Source organism: Pseudophryne corroboree, chromosome 5 (assembly GCF_028390025.1).
Source record: "Pseudophryne corroboree isolate aPseCor3 chromosome 5, aPseCor3.hap2, whole genome shotgun sequence".
Lineage (NCBI taxonomy): Eukaryota > Metazoa > Chordata > Amphibia > Anura > Myobatrachidae > Pseudophryne > Pseudophryne corroboree.
In genome coordinates, this window is record NC_086448.1 from 785,788,061 (window position 1) to 785,815,872 (window position 27,812).

Genomic DNA, 27,812 nt, shown 5'->3' on the forward strand with positions numbered 1-27,812 from the left:
TGCCCGGACGAGCTGGGTGCACTTTAGTGAGCTCTCCTGAGCTTGCTAATAAGTATTTTGTTAGGATTTTTTATTTTCAGAGAGATCTGCTGGCAACAGACTCTCTGCTACGTGGGACTGAGGGGAGAGAAGCAAACCTACTAACTGCGGCTAGGTCATGCTTCTTAGGCTACTGGACACCATTAGCTCCAGAGGGATCGAACACATCCCGGAGCCGCGCCGCCGTCCCCCTCGCAGAGCCAGAAGCCGGCGTGAGAAGCAAGAAGACTTCGAAAGCGGCGGCAGAAGACTCCAGTCTTCATATGAGGTAGCGCACAGCACTGCAGCTGTGCGCCATTGCTCCCACATTAATCCCGCACACTCCGGTCACTGTAGGGTGCAGGGCGCAGGGGGGGGGGGCGCCCTGGGCAGCAATTAAGTACCTCTTAGCATAAAAGAGCATATATACAGCTGGGCACTGTATATATGCATGAGCCCCCGCCTTTATTTTACACAGAATCGCGGGACAGAAGCCCGCCGCTGAGGGGGCGGGGCTTCTTCCTCAGCACTCACCAGCGCCATTTTCTCTCCACAGCTCCGCTGAGAGGAAGCTCCCCAGGCTCTCCCCTGCAGAATCACGGTAGAAAGAGGGTAAAAAGAGAGGGGGGGGCACATAAATTTAGCGCAAAATCAGTGTATACAGCAGCTACTGGGTAAACACTAAGTTACTGTGTAATTCCTGGGTCATATAGCGCTGGGGTGTGTGCTGGCATACTCTCTCTCTGTCTCTCCAAAGGGCCTTGTGGGGGTTCTGTCCTCAAATAGAGCATCCCCTGTGTGTGTGGTGTGTCGGTACGCTTGTGTCGACATGTTTGATGAAGAAGGCTATGTGGAAGCAGAGCAGGTGCAGATGAATGTGGTGTTTCCGCCGACGGCGCCAACACATGATTGGATGGATATGTGGAAGGTGTTAAATGATAATGTAAACTCCTTGCATAAAATGTTGGATAAAGCAGAAGCCTTGGGACAGTCAGGGTCTCAACCCATGCCTGATCCTACAGCGCAGAGGCCGTCAGGGGCTCAGAAGCGGCCACTATCCCAAATTGTTGACACAGATATCGACACGGATTCTGACTCCAGTGTCGATGGCGATGATGCAAAGTTGCAGCCTAAAATGGCTAAAGCCATCCGCTACATGATTATAGCAATGAAGGATGTATTGCACATCTCAGAGGAAAACCCTGTCCCTGACAAGAGGGTTTATATGTTTGGGGACAAAAGGCAAGAGGTGACTTTTCCGCCTTCACATGAGTTAAATGAGTTAGGTGAAAAAGCTTGGGATTCTCCTGATAGGAAAATGCAGATTTCCAAACGGTTACTTATGGCGTATCCTTTCCTGCCAACGGACAGGTTACGCTGGGAATCATCCCCTAGGGTAGACAAAGCTTTGACACGCTTATCTAAGAAGGTAGCCCTGCCGTCACAGGATACGGCCACCCTAAAAGATCCTGCAGATAGAAAGCAGGAAGGTATCCTGAAGTCCGTTTATACACATTCAGGTATCCTACTAAGGCCGGCAATTGCGTCGGCCTGGATGTGTAGTGCTGTAGCAGCATGGACAGATAATCTGTCTGAGGAACTTGATACCTTGGACAAGGATACTATATTACTGACCCTGGGGCATATAAAAGACGCTGTCCTATATATGAGGGATGCCCAGAGAGACATTTGCCTACTGGGCTCTAGAATAAATGCAATGTCAATTTCTGCCAGAAGGGTCCTGTGGACTCGGCAATGGACAGGTGATGCCGACTCATAAAAGCACATGGAGGTTTTACCTTATAAGGGTGAGGAATTGTTTGGGGACGGTCTCTCGGACCTAGTTTCCACATCTACGGCTGGGAAGTCAAATATTTTGCCATATATTCCCTCACAACCTAAGAAAGCACCGTATTACCAAATGCAGTCCTTTCGATCACAAAGAGGCAAGAAAGTCCGAGGTGCGTCTTTTCTTGCCAGAGGCAGGGGTAGAGGAAAGAAACTGCACAATACAGCTAGTTCCCAGGAACAGAAGTCCTCCCCGGCTTCCACTAAATCCACCACATGATGCTGGGGCTCCACAGGTGGAGCCAAGAGCGGTGGGGGCGCGTCTCTGAAATTTCAGCCACCAGTGGGTTCGCTCACGGGTGGATCCCTGGGCTATACAGATTGTGTCTCAGGGATACAAGCTGGAATTCGAAGTGATGCCCCCTCACCGTTACCTCAAATCGTCCCTGCCAGCTTCCCCCATAGAAAGGGAAGTAGTGTTAGCGGCAATTCACAAATTATATCTCCAGCAGGTGGTGGTAAAGGCTCCCCTCCCTCAACAGGGAAGGGGTTACTATTCCACAATGTTTGTGGTACCGAAACCGGACGGTTCGGTCAGACCCATATTGAATTTAAAATCCCTGAACATTTACCTGAAAAGGTTCAAGTTCAAGATGGAATCGCTCAGGGCGGTCATTGCAAGCCTGGAAGAGGGGGATTTTATGGTGTCTCTGGACATAAAGGATGCTTACCTGCATGTCCCCATTTATCCACCTCATCAGGAGTACCTCAGATTTGTGGTACAGGACTGTCATTACCAATTCCAGACGTTGCCGTTTGGTCTGTCCACGGCACCGAGAATATTTACCAAGGTAATGGCAGAAATGATGGTGCTTCTGCGAAAGCAAGGTGTTACAATTATCCCATACTTGGACGATCTCCTCATAAAGGCGAGGTCCAGAGAGCAGTTGCTGATCAGCGTAGCACACTCTCGGGAGGTGTTGCAACAGCACGGCTGGATTCTGAATATTCCAAAGTCGCAGCTGATTCCTACGACGCGTCTGCCCTTCCTGGGCATGATTCTGGACACAGACCAGAAAAAGGTGTTCCTCCCGGCGGAGAAGGCCCAGGAGCTCGTGACTCTGGTCAGAGACCTCTTAAAACCAAAACAGGTGTCGGTGCATCAATGCACGCGAGTCCTGGGAAAGATGGTGGCGTCATACGAAGCCATTCCCTTCGGTAGGTTCCATGCGAGGACCTTTCAGTGGGATCTGTTGGACAAGTGGTCTGAATCGCATCTTCAGATGCATCCGCTGATCACCCTATCCCCCAGGGCCAGGGTGTCTCTTCTGTGGTGGCTGCAGAGTGCTCACCTTCTCGAGGGCCGCAGGTTCGGCATACAGGACTGGGTCCTGGTGACCACGGATGCAAGCCTCCGAGGGTGGGGGGCAGTCACTCAGGGAAGAAATTTCCAAGGGCTGTGGTCAAGTCAGGAGACTTGTCTGCACATCAATATCCTGGAACTAAGGGCCATATACAACGCCCTGAGTCAAGCGGAACCTCTGCTTCGCAACCAACCGATGCTGATTCAGTCAGACAACATCACCGCAGTGGCTCATGTAAACCGCCAGGGCAGCACAAGAAGCAGGGTGACAATGGCAGAAGCCACCAGAATTCTTCGCTGGGCGGAGAATCACGTGCAAACACTGTCGGCAGTGTTCATTCCGGGAGTGGACAACTGGGAAGCAGACTTCCTCAGCAGGCACGACCTCCACCCGGGAGAGTGGGGACTTCATCAAGAAGTCTTCACACAGATTACAAATCGATGGGAACTGCCACAGGTGGACATGATGGCATCCCGACTCAACAAAAAGCTACAAAGGTATTGCGCCAGGTCAAGAGACCCTCAGGCGATAGCTGTGGACGCACTAGTGACACCGTGGGTGTTCCAGTCGGTATATGTGTTTCCTCCTCTTCCTCTCATTCCCAAGGTGCTGAGAATCGTAAGAAAAAGAGGAGTGAGAACAATACTCATTGTTCCGGATTGGCCAAGAAGGACTTGGTATCCGGAACTGCAAGAAATGCTCAAGGAGGACCCATGGCCTCTGCCTCTCAGACAGGATCTGTTGCAACAGGGGCCCTGTCTGTTCCAAGACTTACCGCGGCTGCGTTTGACGGCATGGCGGTTGAACGCCGGATCCTAGCGGAGAAAGGCATTCCGGATGAGGTTATTCCTACGCTGATAAAGGCTAGGAAGGACGTGACAGCAAAACATTATCACCGTATATGGCGAAAATATGTTGCTTGGTGTGAGGCCAGGAAGGCCCCTACAGAGGAATTCCAGCTGGGCCGTTTCCTTCACTTCCTGCAGTCGGGAGTGACTATGGGCTTAAAAATAAGAATTTACTCACCGGTAATTCTATTTCTCGTAGTCCGTAGTGGATGCTGGGACTCCGTAAGGACCATGGGGAATAGCGGCTCCGCAGGAGACTGGGCACAACTATAAAGAAAGCTTTAGACTACTGGTGTGCACTGGCTCCTCCCACTATGACCCTCCTCCAGACTTCAGTTAGGATACTGTGCCCGGAAGAGCTGACATTACAAGGAAAGGATTTTGGAATCCAGGGTAAGACTCATACCAGCCACACCAATCACACCGTATAACTTGTGATACAATACCCAGTTAACAGTATGATAACAACTGAGCCTCTCAACAGATGGCTCAACAATAACCCTTTTGTTAAACAATAACTATATACAAGTATTGCAGACAATCCGCACTTGGGATGGGCGCCCAGCATCCACTACGGACTACGAGAAATAGAATTACCGGTGAGTAAATTCTTATTTTCTCTGACGTCCTAAGTGGATGCTGGGACTCCGTAAGGACCATGGGGATTATACCAAAGCTCCCAAACGGGTGGGAGAGTGCGGATGACTCTGCAGCACCGAATGGGCAAACTCTAGGTCCTCCTCAGCCAGGGTGTCAAACTTGTAGAATTTTGCAAATGTGTTTGACCCTGACCAAGTAGCTGCTCGGCAAAGTTGTAGAGCCGAGACCCCTCGGGCAGCCGCCCAAGAAGAACCCACCTTCCTCGTGGAATGGGCTTTCACTGATTTAGGATGCGGCAGTCCAGCCGCCGAATGTGCACGCTGAATCGTACTACAGATCCAGCGAGCAATAGTCTGCTTTGAAGCAGGTGCACCCAACTTGTTGGGCGCATACAGGATAAATAGCGAGTCAGTCTTTCTGACTCCAGCTGTCCTGGAAACATAGACTTTCAGGGCCCTGACTACGTCCAACAACTTGGAAGCCTCCAAGTCTTTAGTAGCCGCAGGCACCACGATAGGTTGGTTCAGATGAAAAGCTGATACCACTTTAGGGAGAAACTGGGGACGAGTCCTCAATTCTGCCCTATCCATATGGAAAATCAGATAAGGGCTTTTACATGACAAAGCCGCCAATTCTGATACACGTCTGGCCGAAGCCAAGGCCAACAACATGACCACTTTCCACGTGAGATATTTCAAATCCACGGTTTTTAGTGGCTCAAACCAATGTGACTTTAGGAAATCCAACACCACGTTGAGATCCCAAGGTGCCACTGGAGGCACAAAAGGGGGCTGAATATGCAGTACTCCCTTAACAAAAGTCTGAACTTCAGGTAGTGAAGCCAGTTCTCTCTGGAAGAAAATCGATAGGGCCGAAATCTGGACCTTAATGGAACCCAATTTTAGGCCCATAGTCACCCCTGACTGCAGGAAGTGCAGAAATCGACCCAGCTGAAATTCCTCCGTTGGGGCCTTCCTGGCCTCACACCACGCAACATATTTTCGCCAAATGCGGTGATAATGGTTTGCGGTAACTTCTTTCCTAGCTTTAATCAGCGTAGGAATGACTTCCTCCGGAATGCCCTTTTCCTTCAGGATCCGGTGTTTAACCGCCATGCCGTCAAACGCAGCCGCGGTAAGTCTTGGAACAGACAGGGCCCCTGCTGTAGCAGGTCCTGTCTGAGCGGCAGAGGCCATGGGTCCTCTGAGATCATTTCTTGAAGTTCCGGGTACCAAGCTCTTCTTGGCCAATCCGGAACAATGAGTATAGTTCTTACTCCTCTTCTCCTTATTATCCTCAGTACCTTTGGTATGAGAGGAAAAGGAGGGAACACATAAACCGACCGGTACACCCACGGTGTCACTAGAGCGTCCACAGCTATCGCCTGAGGGTCTCTCGACCTGGCGCAATATCTTTCTAGCTTTTTGTTTAGGCGGGACGCCATCATGTCCATCTGTGGCCTTTCCCAACGGTTTACAATCATTTGGAAGACTTCTGGATGAATTCCACACTCTCCCGGGTGGAGGTCGTGCCTGCTGAGGAAGTCTGCTTCCCAGTTGTCCACTCCCGGAATGAACACTGCTGACAGTGCTAACACGTGATTTTCCGCCCATCGGAGAATCCTTGTGGCTTCTGCCATCGCCGTCCTGCTTCTCGTGCCGCCCTGTCCGTTTACATGGGCGACCGCCGTGATGTTGTCTGACTGGATCAGTACCGGCTGGTTTTGAAGCAGGGGTTTTGCCTGACTTATGGCATTGTAAATGGCCCTCAGTTCCAGAATATTTATGTGCAGGGAAGTCTCCTGACTTGACCATAGTCCTTGGAAGTTTCTTCCCTGTGTGACTGCCCCCCAGCCTCGAAGGCTGGCATCCGTGGTCACCAGGACCCAGTCCTGTATGCCGAATCTGCGGCCCTCTTGAAGATGAGCACTCTGCAGCCACCACAGCAGAGACACCCTGGTCCTTGGAGACAGGGTTATCAGCCGATGCATCTGAAGATGCGATCCGGACCACTTGTCCAATAGGTCCCACTGAAAAGTTCTTGCATGGAACCTGCCGAATGGAATTGCTTCGTAGGAAGCTACCATCTTTCCCAGGATCCGCGTGCAGTGATGCACCGACACCTGTTTTGGTTTTAGGAGGCCTCTGACTAGAGATGACAGCTCCTTGGCCTTCTCCTCCGGGAGAAACACTTTTTTCTGTTCTGTGTCCAGAACCATCCCCAGGAACAGTAGACGTGTCGTAGGGATCAGCTGTGACTTTGGAATATTTAGAACCCAGCCGTGCTGTTGTAGCACCTCCCGAGATAGTGCTACCCCGACCAACAACTGCTCCCTGGACCTCGCCTTTATCAGGAGATCGTCCAAGTACGGGATAATTAAAACTCCCTTCTTTCGAAGGAGTATCATCATTTCGGCCATTACCTTGGTAAAGACCCTCGGAGCCGTGGATAGACCGAACGGCAACGTCTGGAATTGGTAATGACAATCCTGTACCACAAATCACTCACTCCTGGTGAGGATGGTAAATGGGGACATGCAGGTAAGCATCCTTGATGTCCAGTGATACCATGTAATCCCCCTCGTCCAGGCTTGCAATAATCGCCCTGAGCGATTCCATCTTGAACTTGAATTTTTTTATATATGTGTTCAAGGATTTCAAATTTAAAATGGGTCTCACCGAACCGTCCGGTTTCGGTACCACAAACATTGTGGAATAGTAACCCCGTCCTTGTTGAAGTAGGGGCACCTTTACTATCACCTGTTGTGAATACAGCTTGTGAAATGCCCGTAACACTGCCTCCCTGCCTGAGGGAGTGGTTGGTAAGGCAGATTTGAGGAAACGGCGGGGGGGGAGACGTCTCGAATTCCAGTTTGTACCCCTGAGATACTATTTGAGGGATCCACCCGTGAGCGAGCCCACTGATTGCTGAAATATTTGAGACGGGCCCCCACCGTACCTGGCTCCGCCTGTGGAGCCCCAGCGTCATGCTGTGGACTTAGAGGAAGCGGGGGAGGACTTTTGCTCCTGGGAACTGGCTGTATGCTGCAGCTTTTTCCCCCTACCTCTGCCTCTGGGCAGAAAGGACGCGCCCTTAACCCGCTTGCCCCTATTGGGCCGAAAGGACTGTACCTGATAATACGGTGCTTTCTTTGGCTGTGAGGGAACATGGGGTAAAAATGTAGACTTCCCAGCTGTTGCTGTGGAAACGAGGTCCGAGAGACCATCCCCGAACAACTCCTCACCCTTATAAGGCAGAACTTCCATGTGCCTTTTGGAATCTGCATCTCCTGTCCACTGCCGAGTCCATAACCCTCTCCTGGCAGAAATGGACATTGCACTAATTTTGGATGCCAGCCGGCAAATATCCCTCTGTGCATCCCTCATGTATAAAAGTGCATCTTTAATATGCTCTACGGTTAGCAATATAGTGTCCCTGTCTAGGGTATCAATATTTTCCGACAGGGAATCTGACCACGCAGCTGCAGCACTGCACATCCATGCTGACGCAATAGCTGGTCTCAGTATAATACCTGTGTGTGTCTATATAGACTTCAGGATAGCCTCCTGCTTTCTATCAGCAGATTCCTTCAGGGCGGCCGTATCCGGAGACGGTAGTGCCACCTTCTTTGACAAGCGTGTGAGCGCTTTATCCACCCTAGGGGATGTTTCCCAGCGTGACCTATCCTCTGGCGGGAAAGGGTACGCCATTAGTAACCTCTTAGAAATTACCAGTTTCTTATCAGGAGAAGCCCACGCTTCTTCACACACGTCATTTAACTCCTCAGATGGAGGAAAAGCTACTGGTACTTTTTGTGGTACCGGGGGTAACATCAGAAATGTGCAACACATTTTTCATTGCCTCAATCATGTAACGTGTGGCCCTATTGGAAGTTACATTAGTCTCATCGTCGTCGACACTGGAGTCAGTATCCGTGTCGACATCTGTGTCTGCCATCTGAGGTAGCGGGCGTTTTAGAGCCCCTGATGGCTTTTGAGACGCCTGGGCAGGCACAGGCTGAGAAGCCGGCTGTCCCATAGTAGGTATGTCGTCAAACCTTTTATGCAAGGAGTCGACACTGTCGCGTAATTCCTTCCACAGAACCATCCACTCAGGTGTCGACCCCGCACATTTACAGGCATTTGCTCCGCCTCCACATAAGCCTCCTCATCAAACATGTCGACACAGCCGTACCGACACACCGCATACACACAGGGAATGCTCTGACAGAGGACAGGACCCCACAAAGCCCTTTGGGGAGACAGAGAGAGAGTATGCCAGCACACACCAGAGCGCTATATAATACAGGGACTAACTGAATTATATCCCCTTATGGCTGCTATATATATATATATATATATATATATATATACTGCGCCTAAATTTAGTGCCCCCCCCTCTCTTTTTTACCCTTCTGTAGTTGTAGACTGCAGGGGAGAGCCAGGGAGCTTCCTTCCAGAGGAGCTGTGAGGGAAAAATGGCGCCAGTGTGCTGAGGGAGTTAGCCCCGCCCCTTTTTCGGCGGACTTCTCCCGCGTTTTTGAAACTCTGGCAGGGGTATTAATTTACACCTATATAGCCTCTGGGACTATATATGGTGTATATTTGCCAGCCCAGGTGTGTAATATTGCCCTCAGGGCGCCCCCCCCCAGCGCCCTGCACCCATCAGTGACCGGAGTGTGAGGTGTACATGAGGAGCAATGGCGCACAGCTGCAGTGCTGTGCGCTACCTTGGTGAAGACCGTAGTCTTCTGCCGCCGATTTTCCGGACCTCTTCATGCTTCTGGCTCTGTAAGGGGGACGGCGGCGCGGCTCCGGGAACGAACATCAAGGTCGGGTCCTGCGGTCGATCCCTCTGGAGCTAATGGTGTCCAGTAGCCTAAGAAGCCCAAACTACCACCTGTTAGGTAGGTTCGCTTCTTCTCCCCTTAGTCCCTCGCTGCAGTGAGTCTGTTGCCAGCAGATCTCACTGTAAAATAAAAAACCTAAATATACTTTCTTTCTAGGAGCTCAGGAGAGCCCCTAGTGTGCATCCAGCTCAGCCGGGCACAAGATTCTAACTGAAGTCTGGAGGAGGGTCATAGTGGGAGGAGCCAGTGCACACCAGTAGTCTAAAGCTTTCTTTATAGTTGTGCCCAGTCTCCTGCGGAGCCGCTATTCCCCATGGTCCTTACGGAGTCCCAGCATCCACTTAGGACGTCAGAGAAATTGGGGTCAATTAAGGTCCAGATTTCGGCCCTATCCATTTTCTTTCAAAAGGAACTGGCTTCTCTTCCTGAAGTTCAGACGTTTGTAAAGGGAGTGCTGCATATTCAGCACCCTTTTGTGCCACCAGTGGCACCTTGGGATCTTAACGTGGTGTTGAGTTTCCTGAAATCTCACTGGTTTGAGCCACTTAAGACCATGGAGTTAAAATATCTCACGTGGAAGGTGGTCATGCTATTGGCCTTAGCTTCGGCTAGGCGTGTGTCAGAATTGGCGGCTTTGTCATGTAAAAGCCCCTATCTGGTTTTCCATATGGATAGGGCAGAATTACGGACTCGTCCGCAATTTCTGCTGAAGGTGGTGTCATCTTTTCATTTGAACCAACCTATTGTGGTGCCTGCGGCTACTAGTGACTTGGAGGATTCCAAGTTACTAGATATAGTCAGGGCTTTGAAGATTTATGTAGCCAGAACGGCTGGAGTCAGAAAGACTGACTCGCTGTTTATCCTGTATGCATCCAACAAGCTGGGTGCTCCTGCTTCAAAGCAAACTATTGCTCGCTGGATCTGTAACACGATTCAGCAGGCTCATTCTGCGGCAGGATTGCCGCCTCCAAAATCAGTAAAAGCGCATTCCACAAGGAAGGTGGGCTCTTCTTGGGCGGCTGCCCGAGGGGTCTCGGCATTACAGCTTTGCCGAGCAGCTACTTGGTCGGGTTCAAACACTTTTGCAAAATTCTACAAATTTGATACCCTGACTGAGGAGGACCTTGCCTTTGCTCATTCGGTGCTGCAGAGTCATCCGCACTCTCCCGCCCGTTTGGGAGCTTTGGTATAATTCCCACGGTCCTTACGGAGTCCCAGCATCCACTAGGACGTTAGAGAAAATAAGATTTTACTTACCGGTAAATCTATTTCTCGTAGTCCGTAGTGGATGCTGGGCGCCCGTCCCAAGTGCGGACTTCTTCTGCAATACTTGTATATAGTTATTGCTTACATAAGGGTTATGTTATGGTTGCATCAGGTTGGTCTGATGCTCTGTTGTTGTTCATACTGTTAACTGGGTAAGTTTATCACGAGTTATACGGTGTGATTGGTGTGGCTGGTATGAGTCTTACCCTGGATTCCAAAATCCTTTCCTTGTAATGTCAGCTCTTCCGGGCACAGTTTCCTTAACTGAGGTCTGGAGGAGGGACATAGAGGGAGGAGCCAGTGCACACCAGTATTCCTAATTCTTTATTGTATAGGGGGCGCCTCGGCTGCCTGCCTCTATACAACGCCTGTCCGAGGGGGAAGCGGCTGCAGGACCCCGTTGACATGAGGCTGAGCCTGGATGAGACGCAAGCGTCGGATCACCAGGGCAACAGTGACACATCGGGCAGAAGTGACCTGGCGGCATCGCACCCGTAAGTAAGGATGGTTGGTGCGCTCCTGGGGTATATAGTTTGGTAAGTGTCCTGAAACGGCTGTTGCCCGTGAATACAAGTCTGTTGTCAGTTCATCGCTGTCTCCAGTGCCGTTCTTTTTAGATTTATATATATATATATATATATATTTATATATATATATATATATATATATATAGATAGATATATATATATATAGATAGATAGATAGATATAATATAGTCCCCTGGTTCATAATGCTGGATCCGATTATATTTTCGGGTGACTGGATGTATAAATGTAGGTCCCGTTTCAATATATCAGCATGTCTCACAAGATAACAATTTATAACATCCTTTGGTATTGACGGTCGTCCGTTTCGGGGTCACATCAGTCTTTACCAAAAGATCATGGAGGTTTTTTCCCCTTTTATAGCTCGGCATGATGGTTTTATTCTTAAAACATGGTAGATCTTTATCCGAGGTGACAATAGGCCATAAGGCCTTGGTTGCTCTAGGTATGACCCCACTGGCTGTCGTGAATTCTGTAACAAGTGGAATCCTGTTGGTCATTTGTTTCATACCTGGGCTCAAAAGTTGTTCCCTAGGGATCATCATCACTTCTTGTTTGAGCTCTAGAAGATTCTTATAGTCATAGCCTCGTTCCAGAAATTTTTGCACCACCACATCCAGCGCCGGTTCCAATTTAGATCTATCATTGGTGATACGTGCTGCCCTAATCAACTGGGATTTTGGAAGGCCTCTTTTTAAGGAGGGTGGATGTAAACTGCTATGTATCAGCAGAGTATTTCGGTCTGTTGGTTTGTAAAACACATTTGTCATAATGCTGTTATTCTTGATACCAATCACCACATCCAAGTAGTTAATACTACTTACCAAAGGATGTTATAAATGCTTATCTTGTGAGACATGCTGCTATATGGAAACGGGACCTACATTTATACATCCAGTCACCCGAAGATGTCATCGGATCCAGCATTATGTGACATGTATGACCCAGTTTGTAATTTATGCCATCTTTTGTCCTTGTGGACTTATCTATGTAGGACAAACTATAAGGACCTTTAGGGAGCGTATGGCACTACATCGCTCTGCGATTAGGGGGCTATTGTTTTGTTTTTTCTTCTAGCACTGTGCACCTTGATAAAAACGCCTGTGTGGCGTTGAAACGTCGGAATGCTTTGCACTTTATTTTTGAATATGTTGTATTGAGCCTTTGAATTTCTATAAAGCCGTTTTGAAATAAATCCGGTGAGTGCCGCCTGGTCCCTGCAATGAGGAGGCGACTTGCCAAGTCTGAAACAGGGGACTACATTATATCTATTCCCTATTAGGAAGGCACCCCGGTGGTTGCTCATACTGAGAGTGCCTGCTACCCTGCTTCTTGTTTTATATATATATATATATATATATATATATATATTTTCTCTGCTGTGTCCATCCACAAGCTGTTGCTGTCAGTGTCTCTGAATATATATATATATATATATACAAAGAAAAGAGGCGGCACTCCCAGCGTTTTTTAAAGTGCAAAAAAATCTTTAGTCAGGAACGACGTTTCGGGGGGTCTCACCCCGTCATCAGGATAACATGTGCATGTTACATGAACAAACATTTATACTTACATGCCGCCCGTACCTCGCCCGCCGCCGGCTGCAGTCCACGGACGCCCGCATCTCCTTCCGGGTTCAGGACCCTGACGTCACCGGAAACAGTGAGGTCACGTGAATCTGCGCCGGGAGGTCTGGGGAAAACGAGCAGCATGCATTTACACATCACCATAGTAACAATCCGTAAAAACATGTGAACACAAAAATAAGATGTGAGGAAAAAGCCCCACAATAAAAATCAGTGTAAAACAATATTATAGTGACAGTAAACATTAAAAAGCACAAAACGTGGACTGAACAACATATATAAAAATCAATAATGCAGATACTAGATAATAACAGGTCCGGAACATAACAAACCTGTCTGTGTTTAACCTATGCTTTTACTAAACTTGAGTGTAATATCTCATGGTTAACCGATTACACTACATGATGTATGCTGACTCTACTGCCATACCAGCCTTAGAGTCAGTAAATTGAAAATATGACGAACTGGACTATGATGTTCCTATTCAAATACACTAGACAATTAACAAACTACAGCATGGAATCTACCCATATTTAAAGATATAAATTATAAGAATAATTAGAATAATTTAAATGAACGCAGACAAACTTAAAGATTCATTCAGCCCCTTGGGGTTCACGGTGTCAAGGGTAAAAATCCACCATGCCTCCAATTGTAACAGCTTCTTACCCCGGTCACCTCCTCGCAATGACTTGGGCACCTGTGCAATCATTCTGTATCTCAATGCCGCTAAGCTATGTCTGGCCTGCGCAAAATGCCTGGCCACAGCTTGATCGCTGGTGCCAGATAACAATGCTGCCCTAATGGCCGTCCTGTGTTGGGCAATCCTTTCTTTGAATTGCCTTTCTGTCTTGCCCACGTAATGTAAACCACAGGGGCAAGACAGCAGGTAAACCACAAACTTTGAAGTACAGGACAAAGCTGGTTTAATAAAAAATACCTTCCCAGAAAATGGATGATTAAACCTATTGCCTGTAATCAATGCACTACAGGTCGTGCACCCCGTGCATTTGAAACAACCTCCTTTTCTGGACAAAAAATGCTGTTTAGGTGGCCCCATCCCAGTGATGTCTGTACGGACTACCCGATCTTTGATGTTGGGGCCCCTAGTAAAGCTAGGCAAGAGACGTGAATTATGCAAGGATGGTAATTCAGGCTCTGAGTTAATGATGGGCAAAAGCTGTTTGGCCCTTTTGCATGTGTGTTTACTTTTACTGGTATAACGATTAACCCAAGGGACTGACTGTGTTACTGCTGTTCTTGGTTCTTTTTGCTTCAGTAATGTGAGTCGATCAAATGACAAAGCCCTCGTTTTCGCCTGTGTAAGCAACTTCTGCGGATATCCTCGTTCAAGGAATTTGGAGGTCATTTTATCAATTTGAACCTCTCTATCCTTAGCATCACTGGAAATCCGACAGGCTCTAATAAATTGGGAAAAAGGCAAACTGTCAATGGTCGCAGCAGGATGAAAACTGTTATGTTGTAAAAGAGTGTTCCGGTCTGTGGGCTTTACATACAGACTAGTCCGTAAATGTCCCTCACTGATGCTAATGTCCACATCTAAAAACTGTACCCTCTAATTTTTCCCAATTTATTAGAGCCTGTCGGATTTCCAGTGATGCTAAGGATAGAGAGGTTCAAATTGATAAAATGACCTCCAAATTCCTTGAACGAGGATATCCGCAGAAGTTGCTTACACGGGCGAAAACGAGGGCTTTGTCATTTGATCGACTCACATTACTGAAGCAAAAAGAACCAAGAACAGCAGTAACACAGTCAGTCCCTTGGGTTAATCGTTATACCAGTAAAAGTAAACACACATGCAAAAGGGCCAAACAGCTTTTGCCCATCATTAACTCAGAGCCTGAATTACCATCCTTGCATAATTCACATCTCTTGCCTAGCTTTACTAGGGGCCCCAACATCAAAGATCGGGTAGTCCGTACAGACATCACTGGGATGGGGCCACCTAAACAGCATTTTTTGTCCAGAAAAGGAGGTTGTTTCAAATGCACGGGGTGCACGACCTGTAGTGCATTGATTACAGGCAATAGGTTTAATCATCCATTTTCTGGGAAGGTATTTTTTATTAAACCAGCTTTGTCCTGTACTTCAAAGTTTGTGGTTTACCTGCTGTCTTGCCCCTGTGGTTTACATTACGTGGGCAAGACAGAAAGGCAATTCAAAGAAAGGATTGCCCAACACAGGACGGCCATTAGGGCAGCATTGTTATCTGGCACCAGCGATCAAGCTGTGGCCAGGCATTTTGCGCAGGCCAGACATAGCTTAGCGGCATTGAGATATAGAATGATTGCACAGGTGCCCAAGTCATTGCGAGGAGGTGACCGGGGTAAGAAGCTGTTACAATTGGAGGCATGGTGGATTTTTACCCTTGACACCGTGAACCCCAAGGGGCTGAATGAATCTTTAAGTTTGTCTGCGTTCATTTAAATTATTCTAATTATTCTTATAATTTATATCTTTAAATATGGGTAGATTCCATGCTGTAGTTTGTTAATTGTCTAGTGTATTTGAATAGGAACATCATAGTCCAGTTCGTCATATTTTCAATTTACTGACTCTAAGGCTGGTATGGCAGTAGAGTCAGCATACATCATGTAGTGTAATCGGTTAACCATGAGATATTACACTCAAGTTTAGTAAAAGCATAGGTTAAACACAGACAGGTTTGTTATGTTCCGGACCTGTTATTATCTAGTATCTGCATTATTGATTTTTTACATATGTTGTTCAGTCCACGTTTTGTGCTTTTTAATGTTTACTGTCACTATAATATTGTTTTACACTGATTTTTATTGTGGGGCTTTTTCCTCACATCTTATTTTTGTGTTCACATGTTTTTACGGATTGTTACTATGGTGATGTGTAAATGCATGCTGCTCGTTTTCCCCAGACCTCCCGGCGCAGATTCACGTGACCTCACTGTTTCCGGTGACGTCAGGGTCCTGAACCCGGAAGGAGATGCGGGCGTCCGTGGACTGCGGCCGGCGGCGGGCGAGGTACGGGCGGCATGTAAGTATAAATGTTTGTTCATGTAACATGCACATGTTATCCTGATGACGGGGTGAGACCCCCCGAAACGTCGTTCCTGACTAAAGATTTTTTTGCACTTTAAAAAACGCTGGGATGGCATGTAAGTATAAATGTTTGTTCATGTAACATGCACATGTTATCCTGATGACGGGGTGAGACCCCCCGAAACGTCGATCCTGACTAAAGATTTTTTTGCACTTTAAAAAACGCTGGGAGTGCCGCCTCTTTTCTTTGTGTACATTGGGATTCATTTTCTCATGGAGGGCACCCCAGCAAGTTATTTATAGGTGACGCTGTCCCTTTGAGTGCCGGGTTGTATCGTTATATATATATATATATATATATATATAAAATAGATATAGATATATATATATAGATGTATATATATTTATGGGTGTGTTGAGTATAATTTCCCACTGATTGGATTCCAGCGGTCACAATATGGCATTCCAATATTTGAAATCCCAATAGGGAAAGGTAAATATGTACTGTACACCCTCTACTCTACTCCCTAACCCTCACTTCCTGTAGCCTAACCTTATCCTCTCCCTTAGTTGCAGCCTAACCCTAACCCCCCCTCCCCCCGGGTGGCACCTAACCCCCCCTCCCCCGCCCTAAGCCGCCGCTATACTTACAGTTGGGATGCCAGCTGTTGGGATTCCGGCGTTGGTCTCCTGACACCGGTATCAGCATTCTGACAGGTTGTCGGGATTCAGGCGTCGGTATTTGACTAAAAATTATGTTATGTTTGATGGACGACAATACTTGCAACTGTCCGGGGTAGCGATGGGGTCAAACATGGTCCCGTGTCAAACGTGGCCCCGTCATACTCTAACGCCTACATGTTCAGCGTAGAACAGGATATATTTTTTTCAGAGCGCAATGTGGCAGGCAAGATTAAATTCCTAGCTAGATACATTGATGACCTGTTTGTGGTCTGGAAGGGCAGTGAGATTGAATTTACATCTTTTATTCAGAAGCACAACTCTTCAGAAAGTCCAATCAAATTTACGTACACTATCAGCTACACCAGTGTTAATTTTCTTGATGTTATGGTCAGTATTGTAGATGGTAAGATCAGTACGAACCTGTATAATAAACCAACGGATAGAAGGTTTATATCCTACATGTTGGGAGCTTCCACTAAAAATCCCTGAAGTATGGGCTTCCATACCCGAAATTCATCAGAGCAAGAAGGATATATAATGAGATAAATGAAGCTGAAAAACATATTGACCAGATGATAACTACATTTTTAAATATGGGCTATGATCTACAACCATTGTTGCAAGCAAAAATAAGAGCTATGGGCCTAATTGAGACCTGATTCTCGCTAGGGTTTTTTTTGCATTGCTGCGAACAGATAGTCGCCGCCAATAGGGGAGTGTATTTTAGCTTTGCAAGTGTGTGAGCGCATGTGTAGCAGAACACTTCAGCCTGTCCCGAATTGACATAAGGAACCCGTCCTGCAAACGCCTGCGTTTTTCCAAGCACTCCCTGAAGACGGCCAGTCGCCACCCACAAATGCCTTCTTCCTGTCAATCTCCTTGCGACCGCCCGTGCGAATGGATTCTTCGCACAAACCCATCGCTGAGCGGCGATCCGCTTTGTACCTGTGCGCTGCGCATTGCGGTGCACAGTTCTGACCTGATCGCAGGGCTACAAAAACGCTAGCGAGCGATCAGGTCTGAATTACCCCCTATGTCCAAAACGAGAGAACAACTTTTGCTAGCTAAGGATAAAAAAATCCAAGAAAAAACAGATGCTATGGGTTAATCATTTCAGTACAAAAATTAACTCTATCTCAAAAAAACTCTGGCCCATTGTAAGCTCAGATACGGAGCTGAATTTGACTGACACCAGCTTGATGTCATGTTACAAGAAGGAACGCAATATCCGCAATTGGGTAGTTAAAGCTGATGTATCCAGTATGGGGAATACGACAAGGGAACACGTTTTAACAGAAAAAAATGGGTGTTTCAAACGCCTGAATTGTACAACATGTAGAAACCTTGTGGCAGGCAACACATTTTACCACCCATTAAGCAGCGGGGAATTCTTGATCAAACACAGAGTTCCGTGCACAACGAAGTACATCATCTATCTGATCACTTGTCCGTGTGGATTAAGTTATGTCGGTAAAACCGACAGGACCCTTAGTGCATAGTGATCAACCAGTGGCCTGTCATTACTACCAAGCTGGTCACAGTTTGGCGACACTTAGATATCGCATCATTGACCACATTCCACCTGATAAAAGAGGTGCGAATCCAAGTGGATTTATAGGTTGGGCACATTAGCACCAAAGGGACTCAATGAATACCTTTGGTTTGCATTGTTTCCTTTGAACTACGGTATTTAAAAATTCTCTGCAATTATTAGATAGCTGTAATATTATGTATTTTAAGGAGGTGGTCTTCAGGTTGCCGGCGGCCGGGCCCCCGGTGACCACCATACCGGCACCGGAAACCCGACCGCCGGCATACCGACATCTTTTCTCCCTCTTGGGGGTCCACGACCCCCCTGGAGGGAGAATAGATAGCTTGGCGTGCTACGTGCACCACGGAGCCCGCAAGGGGCTCATTTTGCGCTCGCCCAGCTTTCGGTATGCCGGTGATTGGGATTCCGGCGCCGGTATGCTGGTCGCCGGGACCCCAAATGTCGGCAAACCATACTACACCCATTTTAAGGGACTGTCTACCTTAATTTAATAGGGATGTGGTTCCTCTAATACTAAGATTTATCTATGATATGGGATTAATTTTATATGTGCAGTTATGACAGTGGATTTCCACTGCGGTAACTGCAATCCATTTACTAACAATACCGTCTGTAATGTGTTATATCTGTGTTATGGCCAAAGTATACTTTGCTACTTTTTTACAAATATTGATTATAATGTAGCGTTTGATGCAACATGTTACATGCTGATTCATATGCTTTATTGTATGAACCGTCACCAACGTCTTTTATTATAGACTGGTTGCTGTGGTAACGAATTTGACGGTTACACACGCCAGCACGTGTGGAGGGGATATATGGTGAGTGTTTTTCATGTTTTCATTTATTTCCTCATGATGTTAGAATAAACTAATGAAACGTTGATATGGCCTGAGCTCTTGGAGAACCATTTATTACTTGAGTGCCGCCAAATCTACTGCATATTGTTGGATCCAGGCTGGGGCAGTTGCCACGGAAACACAGCACCGCATAATTCCGGTCCCAACCTAGAGCATCTTAAAATGCATGCACCAATACCAAAATACAAAACCAGCAGAGTTAAACTCTGCTTGTTTTGTATTTTTGTATTTTGGTATTGGTGTATGCATTTTAAGATATATTTAATGTTTATTTGTTATGTTTTATAGCATGATGCCCTAGGTTGGGACCGGAATTATGCAGTGCTGGGTTTCGGTGGCAACTACCATGTCTCCACGGTGCGCCAGGACGTCACAGCTCAGCGACGCAGAAGTGAGCAGAGCGGCAGGGTGGGCAGTCGTGCCGTGAGCATGCTTTGGTGTCAATGTCATTTGGTGTTAGGTATATATATGTTGTATTTGTTTAGTGTCTCATTGTTGTCTGGACCTGAGGACGGGGTATAGCCCGAAACATGTCAGCCCTATGGCTCAATAAACTGACACATTTTTAAGGAATTCAGTACAAATCTGGTGAGTGTCGCCGTTACCCCCACTACTATATATAAATAAATAAACATATATATATATATATATATATATATATTCACCGGTGGCTGCTGGGCTGCAGCTCCATCTAAGCTATGCAGAGGGGAGCTGGCCAGGACATATGAACATACATTTGTAGTTGTATGTAACATATGACCTGACTGCCTTCCTCTGTGATCCGTTGCCACCGCAGCATAGAACACAGTGCTCAGGCTGTCAATCATCATGTTGCTGTGAAACCAGCCAAAGGGAGTTTGGGGGCGGGCTAAATGGTGACTGACAGTCTGAGCACTGTGTTCCATGCTTCGGCGGATCCCCAGGGAAGGAAGCCAGGACTTATGTTACATACAACTACACATGTATGTTCATACTGTATGTCCTGGCCAGCTCTCCCCGCACAGCTTGGACTACACTGCAGCCCGGGGCAGCAGCCGCCACTGTATATGTTGTTCTATTATATTGTTCTGTGCACTGCATTTCTATTCACATACATATACATCTTAAATCCCTGCAGTCAGCTGCGAATTCAAAGATGTAAAAAATATATATTTTGTTCTATTGTCCTGAGGATGAAGATGGTAATGATGATGACATATTGTCACTGCAGAGCTGTTTGCTTAGCTGCCTTAAGCCCATTGGTAGCTTGTTTTGTGGGGGCACAAACAAACCAAGCACTTCAGCTACAAAAGTGGTAGTCCCTGTCGCTGAAGGGCTTGGTTTGTTAATCTGTGCATGTCCTTTTTAATATCCATCATAAAGGTACGTGGAAGGGCCCAAGGACAATTCCATCTTGCACCACTTTTCATTTCTGCCACTGCCGTGTGGCAATGGTTTCTTAGATGTGCTATAAACTGCCGTGTGTTTGTGCCACTGCTCTGTCACTTAGTAATCAGCAATCTCGCTGCAGCCTTTTGCCTAAAGCGGATGAACACAATAATATGAACTGTTAGGTGGTCAAAATTGACTGGAAATGAGTGTAAATTAATGCTATTGATGTTATTACTACTCTAGGAACTAAAAAAAAAAGGCCCAAATTATGTCATTTTAGCTTTTTTGTCAATTTTTTTAAAAGTACAAATCTAAAACCAGTCATGGTGTTTTGGCAAAACGAAAAATTAGAACCAAAACCAGTAAAAATGGTCCAGCGCACATCTCTAATATATGTATTGTGCGTGTGTGTATGTGTGCTGTATGCCTCACACTTGTCTACCCATAGGGAAAAAAATCCTTCTGTTTCTGTAATCTATTTTAGGGAAACAGGTTATTGCTGTAATAAAAGCACGCGGTCTCAGCTTTACTCTTACTGTGGCAGACTGCTGACGTCGTGTGCACTCACACATACCTGACATTACTGCGTATGATACAGGTGAGAAGTTCATGTGATAGGAGAAAGGTCTGAAGATGTTCAGTAATACTGTAACAAATAACACTGCAACACGTTTGAATGAAACAGACATGGAAGTGCTGGGGAAGGAAATAAAGTAAAGGAGTTACTGCACTTGGAGAACCGTAATACAACTGCACCATAGTAATTCTTTTAGTTACAAAAATAAAAATGAAAAATCCTGCTGGTTCCTCTATAAATCCATAGATGACAGGAAGAAACTCTGGATTTCAATTCAGAATGGTCAAAATGTCTTGATGAAGACTTTTTAGAGGCCCTCCACGCAGCGGCGGAACTAGCGAGCGGTGGGCCCAGGTGCGACAAAATGCTTTGCCCCCCATCCCATCCAAGTCCACCCCCTCACCCCTGGAGAGGATCTAGTGAGGGGGACTTGCTCAGGGCCAGAGAAATGGATACCTAGCAACAGTGCCGTAACTGTGTGCAAGAAACATCATCGGAGCCCCCCCACCTCCATGTAAAACTGGGGCAGTGCGCAGCGTAGGTGCGCGCAAAAAACATAGGGGCGTGGCTTCGTGGGGAAGGGGTGTGGCCATAAAATAGTACCAGTTCATATAACGGTGCACAGTAGTCTCCATTATTCAAATTACGCCGCACAGTAGCACCACTACACCAGGTAGAGCCCCTTTTACACCTTACGGCGGACAGATTCCCCCTTTTACACCTCACGGCAGACAGCGTCCCCTTTTTACACATTACGGCAGACAACGTCCGCTTTTTACACCTTACGGCAGACAGCGTCCCCTTTTTACACCTTACGGCAGACAGCGTCCCCTTTGTACACATTACGGCAGACAACGTCCAATTTTTTACACATTACGGCAGACAGCGTCCCATTTTTTACACATTACGGCAGACAGCATCCCCTTTTTACACAGTAAGGCAGACAGCGTTCCCTTTTTACAAATTATGGCAGACAGCATCCCCTTTTTACACATTACGGCAGACAGCGTCCCATTTTTTACACATTACAGCAGACAGCATCCCCTTTTTACACAGTACGGCAGACAGCGCCCCCTTTTTACACATAACGGCAGACAGCGTCCCCCTTTTTACACATTACGGCAGACAGCGTCCCTTTTTTACACATTACGGCAGACAGTGTCCCATTTTTTACACATTACGGCAGACAGCGTCCCATTTTTTATACATTACGGCAGACAGCGTCCCCTTTTTACACATAACAGCAGACAGCATCCCCTTTTTACACATTAAGGCAGACAGCGTCCCCCTTTTTACACATTACGGCAGACATCGTCCCCTTTTTACACATTATGGCAGACAGCGTCCCCCTTTTTATACATTATGGCAGACAGCGTCCCCTTTTTACACATTACGGCAGACAGTGTCCCCCTTTTTACACATTACGGCAGACAGTGTCCCCCTTTTTACACATTACGGGAGACAGTTTCCCCTTTTTACACATTACGGCAGACAGCGACCCTTTTTACACATTACGACAGACAGCGTCCCATTTTTTACACATTATGGCAGACAGCGTCCCCTTTTACACATTACGGCAGACAGCGTCCCCCTTTTTACACATTACGGCAGACAGCGTCCCCTTTTTACACATTACGGCAGACAGCGTCCCCTTTTTACACATTACGGCAGACAGCATCCCATTTTTTACACAGTACGGTAGACAGTATCCCGTTATTACACATAACAGCAGACAGCATCCCCCTTTTTACACATAACGGCAGACAGCATTCCCCTTTTTACACATTAAGGCAGATAGTGTCCCCCTATTTACACATTATGGCAGACAGTGTCCCCTTTTTACACATTATGGCAGACAGCGTCCCCCGTTTTACACATTACGGCAGACAGCGTCCCCCGTTTTACATATTACGGCAGACAGCGTCCCCCTTTTTACACATTACGGGAGACAGCGTCCCCTTTTTACACATTACGGCAGACAGCGTCCCCATTTTACACATTACGGCAGACAGCGTCCCCATTTTACACATTACGGCAGACAGCGTCCCATTTTTTACACATTATGGCAGACAGCGTCCCCTTTTTTACACATTAAGGCAGACAGAAAAGAAAGAAAGAAAGAAAGAAAGAAAGAAAGAAAGAAAGAAAGAAAGAGAATTATACTTACTGTCTCCGCTGGCTCAAGCTCCTCGTGCAGCTTCTGAAAGAGATCCCGGGCAGGAGAGGAGGAGGGAGGTGGAGGAGGGAGACGCAGCAGCGCTGTGTAATTGGTGGAGGCGCTGCTGCTGTCCCTTTCCTTCCCAATTGGCTGTCCTCCGCCGCTGTGAATGCTGGGATGCGCCCTCAGCACACAGTGGCATGTAATGAGTCAGTTTAACTCATTACATGCCGCGCTGCTTTGTGCCCCTAGACAGTGGCGGGCCCAGTGCAAGGCACTGCTTGCACTGGCGGTAGTTCCGCCACTGGCTCCACGGCCCTCTGATCTTTCCTCCCTCTGCGAACTGATGAACTCATTTGGGGGCTGGAGTCCCGCGCAAAGGTGCATGTAGCAGCGTCTATAGCCGGTCGCCCATCTACGAGTTTATGCAAATGAGATAGGCGTATTTATAATGGGTGCATGGTGTGCGGTGCACAAGGGCCCCTGCCTGACAGAGAGATCGGATTATGACGCAGGGCTGTTTGATAGATTTTACAGCAGTCCTCTCATGCTACAGTTTAAAACAACAGAGAGACAAAATACCGTGTTACCTAAACTTAAGGGGTCTATTCATGAAGCAGTAAAAAGTGTGGAGAAGTGAGCCAGTGGAGAAGTTGCCCATGGCAACCAATCAGCTGCTCTGTATAATTTTAAAGTATGCAAATTATAAATGTTACTACAATGCTGATTGGTTGCCAGGGGCGACTTCTCCACTGGCTCACTTCTCCACTCTTTTCACTGCTTCATGAATAGACCCTGAATCTGCAGAGTGAATGTGGCACACTGGATCGATCACATGGTCACTGGGTATGATTGCAGTCTGATCTCTGTGCAGGGCCGGACTGGCCATCTGGCACTTCTGGCAAATGCCAGCAGGGCCGATGGCCACTTGGGCCGGTCCAGCGGTCACTGAGACACGCTGCCGCTCAGTCCGGCGGCAGCATGTCTCAGCTGTCAGGAGAGGAGAGCAGAGCTCCCGCCAGCGCGGCTGTGTCTGGTGCTGCGGCGGCTTCGTTCAAACCAGCCGCCGGTTCGTGAGCCAATCAGAGCTCGCGGACCGGCAGCCAATCAGAAGCCGCCGGTCCGCGAGCTCTGATTGGCTCACGAACCGGCGGCTGGTTTGAACGAAGCCGCCGCAGCACCAGACACAGCCGCGCTGGCGGGCGCTCTGCTCTCCTGATTCACCCCCGTCCCTCACAGCCCGGAGGAGCAGCAGCAGCAGTGCAGCAGCGGTAAGTAGCTGCAGCACTGGCTGCTGTGGGGACAATTGTATATCTGGCACTGTGGGGGCAATTGGCTGGCACTGTGGGGCATTTGTATACCTGGCACTGTGGGGGCAATTGTTTACCTGGCACTGTGGGGGCATTTGTATACCTGGCACTGTGGGGGCAATTGTATACCTGGCACTGTGGGGGCAATTGTATACCTGGCACTGTGGGGGCAATTGTTTACCTGGCACTGTGGGGGCATTTGTATACCTGGCACTGTGGGGGCAATTGTATACCTGGCACTGTGGGGGCAATTGTATACCTGGCACTGTGGGGGCAATTGTTTACCTGGCACTGTGGGGGCATTTGTATACCTGACACTGTGGGGGCATTTGTATACCTGGCACTGTGGGGGCAATTGTATACCTGGCACTGTGGGGGCAATTGTTTACCTGGCACTGTGGGGGCATTTGTATACCTGACACTGTGGGGGCATTTGTATACCTGGCACTGTGGGGGCATTTGTATACCTGGCAATGTGGGGGCAATTGTGGATCTGGCACTGCACTATTGGGGGCATATAATGTAAATTTCGGCTCATACTGGGTGCTATAATGTACATTTCGGCTCATACTGGGTGCTATAATGTGAATTTTGGCTCATACTGTGTGGTATAATGTGAAAGAGGCACCAGTACTAGATAGTATAAGGGGTCCTACTATTGTGGTGCATAATGCGTATAAGGGGTGTATGGTGTGATAAACTACACTGAAGGACACGCCCCTTTTTGAGTGACCACGCCCCCTTTTCCGGCGCGCGCTTATTTACAAACTTCACATTTACATACCCCCACTTAAAAATTTCCACTTCAACCACAGGTTGTGTGTATTTTAATAGAAAATGATGTACGCTTGTATGTTGTTAGAATACTAATTATATTTGTAAGAGCATAGACTAATAAGTGGGAGGAGTCAGGAATAGTAAGGGGAGGAGTCACAAAGGTGGGCCTGTGTGCTTAAAAAATGCCAGGGCCTATTTTTAGTCCCAGTCCGGCCCTGTCTCTGTGTCATCAATTGACTGAATGATGACTCATTAACAGCCCTGAGTGAATGAGTAAGTGGACAGGGTGTGATGAGGCAATCTGCATCTCTGGCCAGTGACATGTTTGCAGTATCACACAGCATAGGGAGGCCTGAGATGATTACATATCATCACTCTCTCATCCACACCCAATACCACCGCCATTCAGGAGAATTGCAGACTGTTTTCTGTGCATCCTCCATGATTCACAGATATGAAAGGTATTACATGAGAGTTGCCTGGTATTAACCATGCTCAGATATAAATACTGCTAGGGTGGAATTTTAGAACCTTCATTCTGGAGGCATATAAACAGGGCCGGTGCAAGGGTGTTCGGCGCCCTCCTGCAAACTATAAATTTGCGCCCTCTCTCCCATACTTAATAAAGAGACAATGCAGTATGAAGTCTCACGCCGCAAAAAAACAGGTGGGGCGTGGTCACACAATAGTACCAATTCAAATTACTCCATACAGTAGCACAATCTTGTTCACATTTACACCGCGCATAGCGCACAGAGGGAACTCGATTCACCGCTGTCGGTACTCAGACTGTCATTTTACACTTTACGGCAGGTAAGAGTCCCCATTTTACACATTACGGCAGGCAAGAGTCCCCACTTTACACATTACGGCAGGAAAGAGTCCCCATTTTACACATTACGGCAGGCAAGAGTCCCCACTTTACATATTACGGCATGCAGGAGTCCCCACTTTACACATTACGGCAGGCAAGATTCCCCACTTTACACATTACGGCAGGCAAGTGTCCCCATTTTACACATTACGGCAGGCACGTGTCCCCATTTTATACATTATGGCAGGCAAGAGTCCCCATTTTACACATTATAGCAGGCAAGTGTCCCCATTTTACACATTACGGCAGTCAGGTGTCCCCATTTTATACATTACGGCAGGCAGGTGTCCCCATTTTACGCATTACGGCAGTCAGAGTCCCCATTTTACACATTACGGCAGGCAAGTGTCCCCATTTTACACATTACGGCAGACAAGAGTCCCCATTTTACACATTACGACAGGCAGGTGTCCCCATATTACGCATTACGGCAGGCAGGTGTCCCCATTTTACACATTACGGCAGACAGGTGTCCCCATTTTACGCATTACGGCAGGCAGGTGTCCCCATTTTACACATTACGGTAGGCAAGAGTCCCCATTTTACACATTATAGCAGGCAGGTGTCCCCATTTTACACATTATAGCAGACAGAGTCCCCATTTTACACATTATAGCAGGCAGAGACCCCTTCAACAAAGAGAGACAGAGTGAAAAAACCCAGACAGACACATAGATAAATAGATAGACAGACAGACAGACAGACAGACAGACAGAAGATAGATAGATAGATAGATAGATAGATAGATAGATAGATAGATAGATAATCAAACATACAAAATACTCACTTAGTTCCTCTGATAGAGACAACCTCCCGGGCAGTCTCTCTATTGTTCCTCAGTCCTGGTAGGTGATGAGATGGCTCCATGGATATGGGGGCATCTAGTGGCTCCTGGCAGTACTGCAGTCAAGTACAGTAGTCACTGTAGCTCTCTGCTCCCGAAGCCGTCCTTTGTCCGTCAGTCCCGCCCACACACCTCCCACTGCTAGCGCCACTGCAGGAGGAGATTACATCAGCGGCGTGGGAGGAGATTACATCAGGATTGGGGGGAGATTACATCAGCGGCGTGGGAGTGGGGACTTGAAGAGCCGGTATGCACGTACCGTGATAGGCGCAGCCGGCAGCAACTGCACACATCAAAGGAATGCAGAGCAGTGAGAGCACCTCTCCAGGCATGCGCCTCCCTGCACTGCATCCCTTTGCTGAGCGGGTTCCGCCGGCTCTGCATATACAGGAAGCTTAACCAACCAGTATATAAAGATAAAATAGGAAAGTTTTAATGAATAAAGAGCACAGGGCCTGAGCCGCATGCTGCGGAGATGTCGGGCGCAGTGGCAGGACCCGCTGTCACATGTGCAGAATGGATCCTGCGCATGCTGCATCAGAGATCAACTTAGCATACATCTCCAAATCAGGCCCAGACCAGCTTTAGACGAACGGTAGCAGAAGTGTACTGGAAATGTATTGGGCAGTCCCGGGCAGTGAATGGGAAATAACAGGGGGCGGCTAATTAGACGCGTATGAGAGTGTTGCGGGTATGTCTCCTGTGATGTTAGTGTATTAGAATGCTTAATATTTGTAGACACTCCCTTACTAATCTGTGTAAGCCTGAATCTTCAGTGATGGTCCCTGGGACCAGGGGGATGCTGGGAAGTGGGTGGTCCAGTGTGCAGTGTGTCTGGAGTTGGTGATGGAATAAACAGCACAGCAGTGAACTCACATATCTCTGTGTCCTGATGACTGGATT

General features: G+C 47.5%; 1 protein-coding gene and 1 long non-coding RNA gene across 2 annotated transcripts in view; one reads left to right on the forward strand and one right to left on the reverse strand.

The window, feature by feature from the left end:
* LOC134928535 (uncharacterized) overlaps nucleotides 1–27,812 on the forward strand; it is a 411,940-nt gene that overhangs the window by 331,650 nt on the left and 52,478 nt on the right. Inside the window, exons 3-4 of the long non-coding RNA XR_010177944.1 lie at nucleotides 18,897–18,959; nucleotides 20,854–20,967. This is a non-coding gene — a long non-coding RNA (uncharacterized LOC134928535). The remainder of the gene's footprint in view (nucleotides 1–18,896; nucleotides 18,960–20,853; nucleotides 20,968–27,812) is intronic.
* Nucleotides 1–27,812, reverse strand: part of ANXA13 (annexin A13) — a 245,292-nt gene that overhangs the window by 162,145 nt on the left and 55,335 nt on the right. The gene's annotated exons all lie outside the window — the stretch shown is intronic.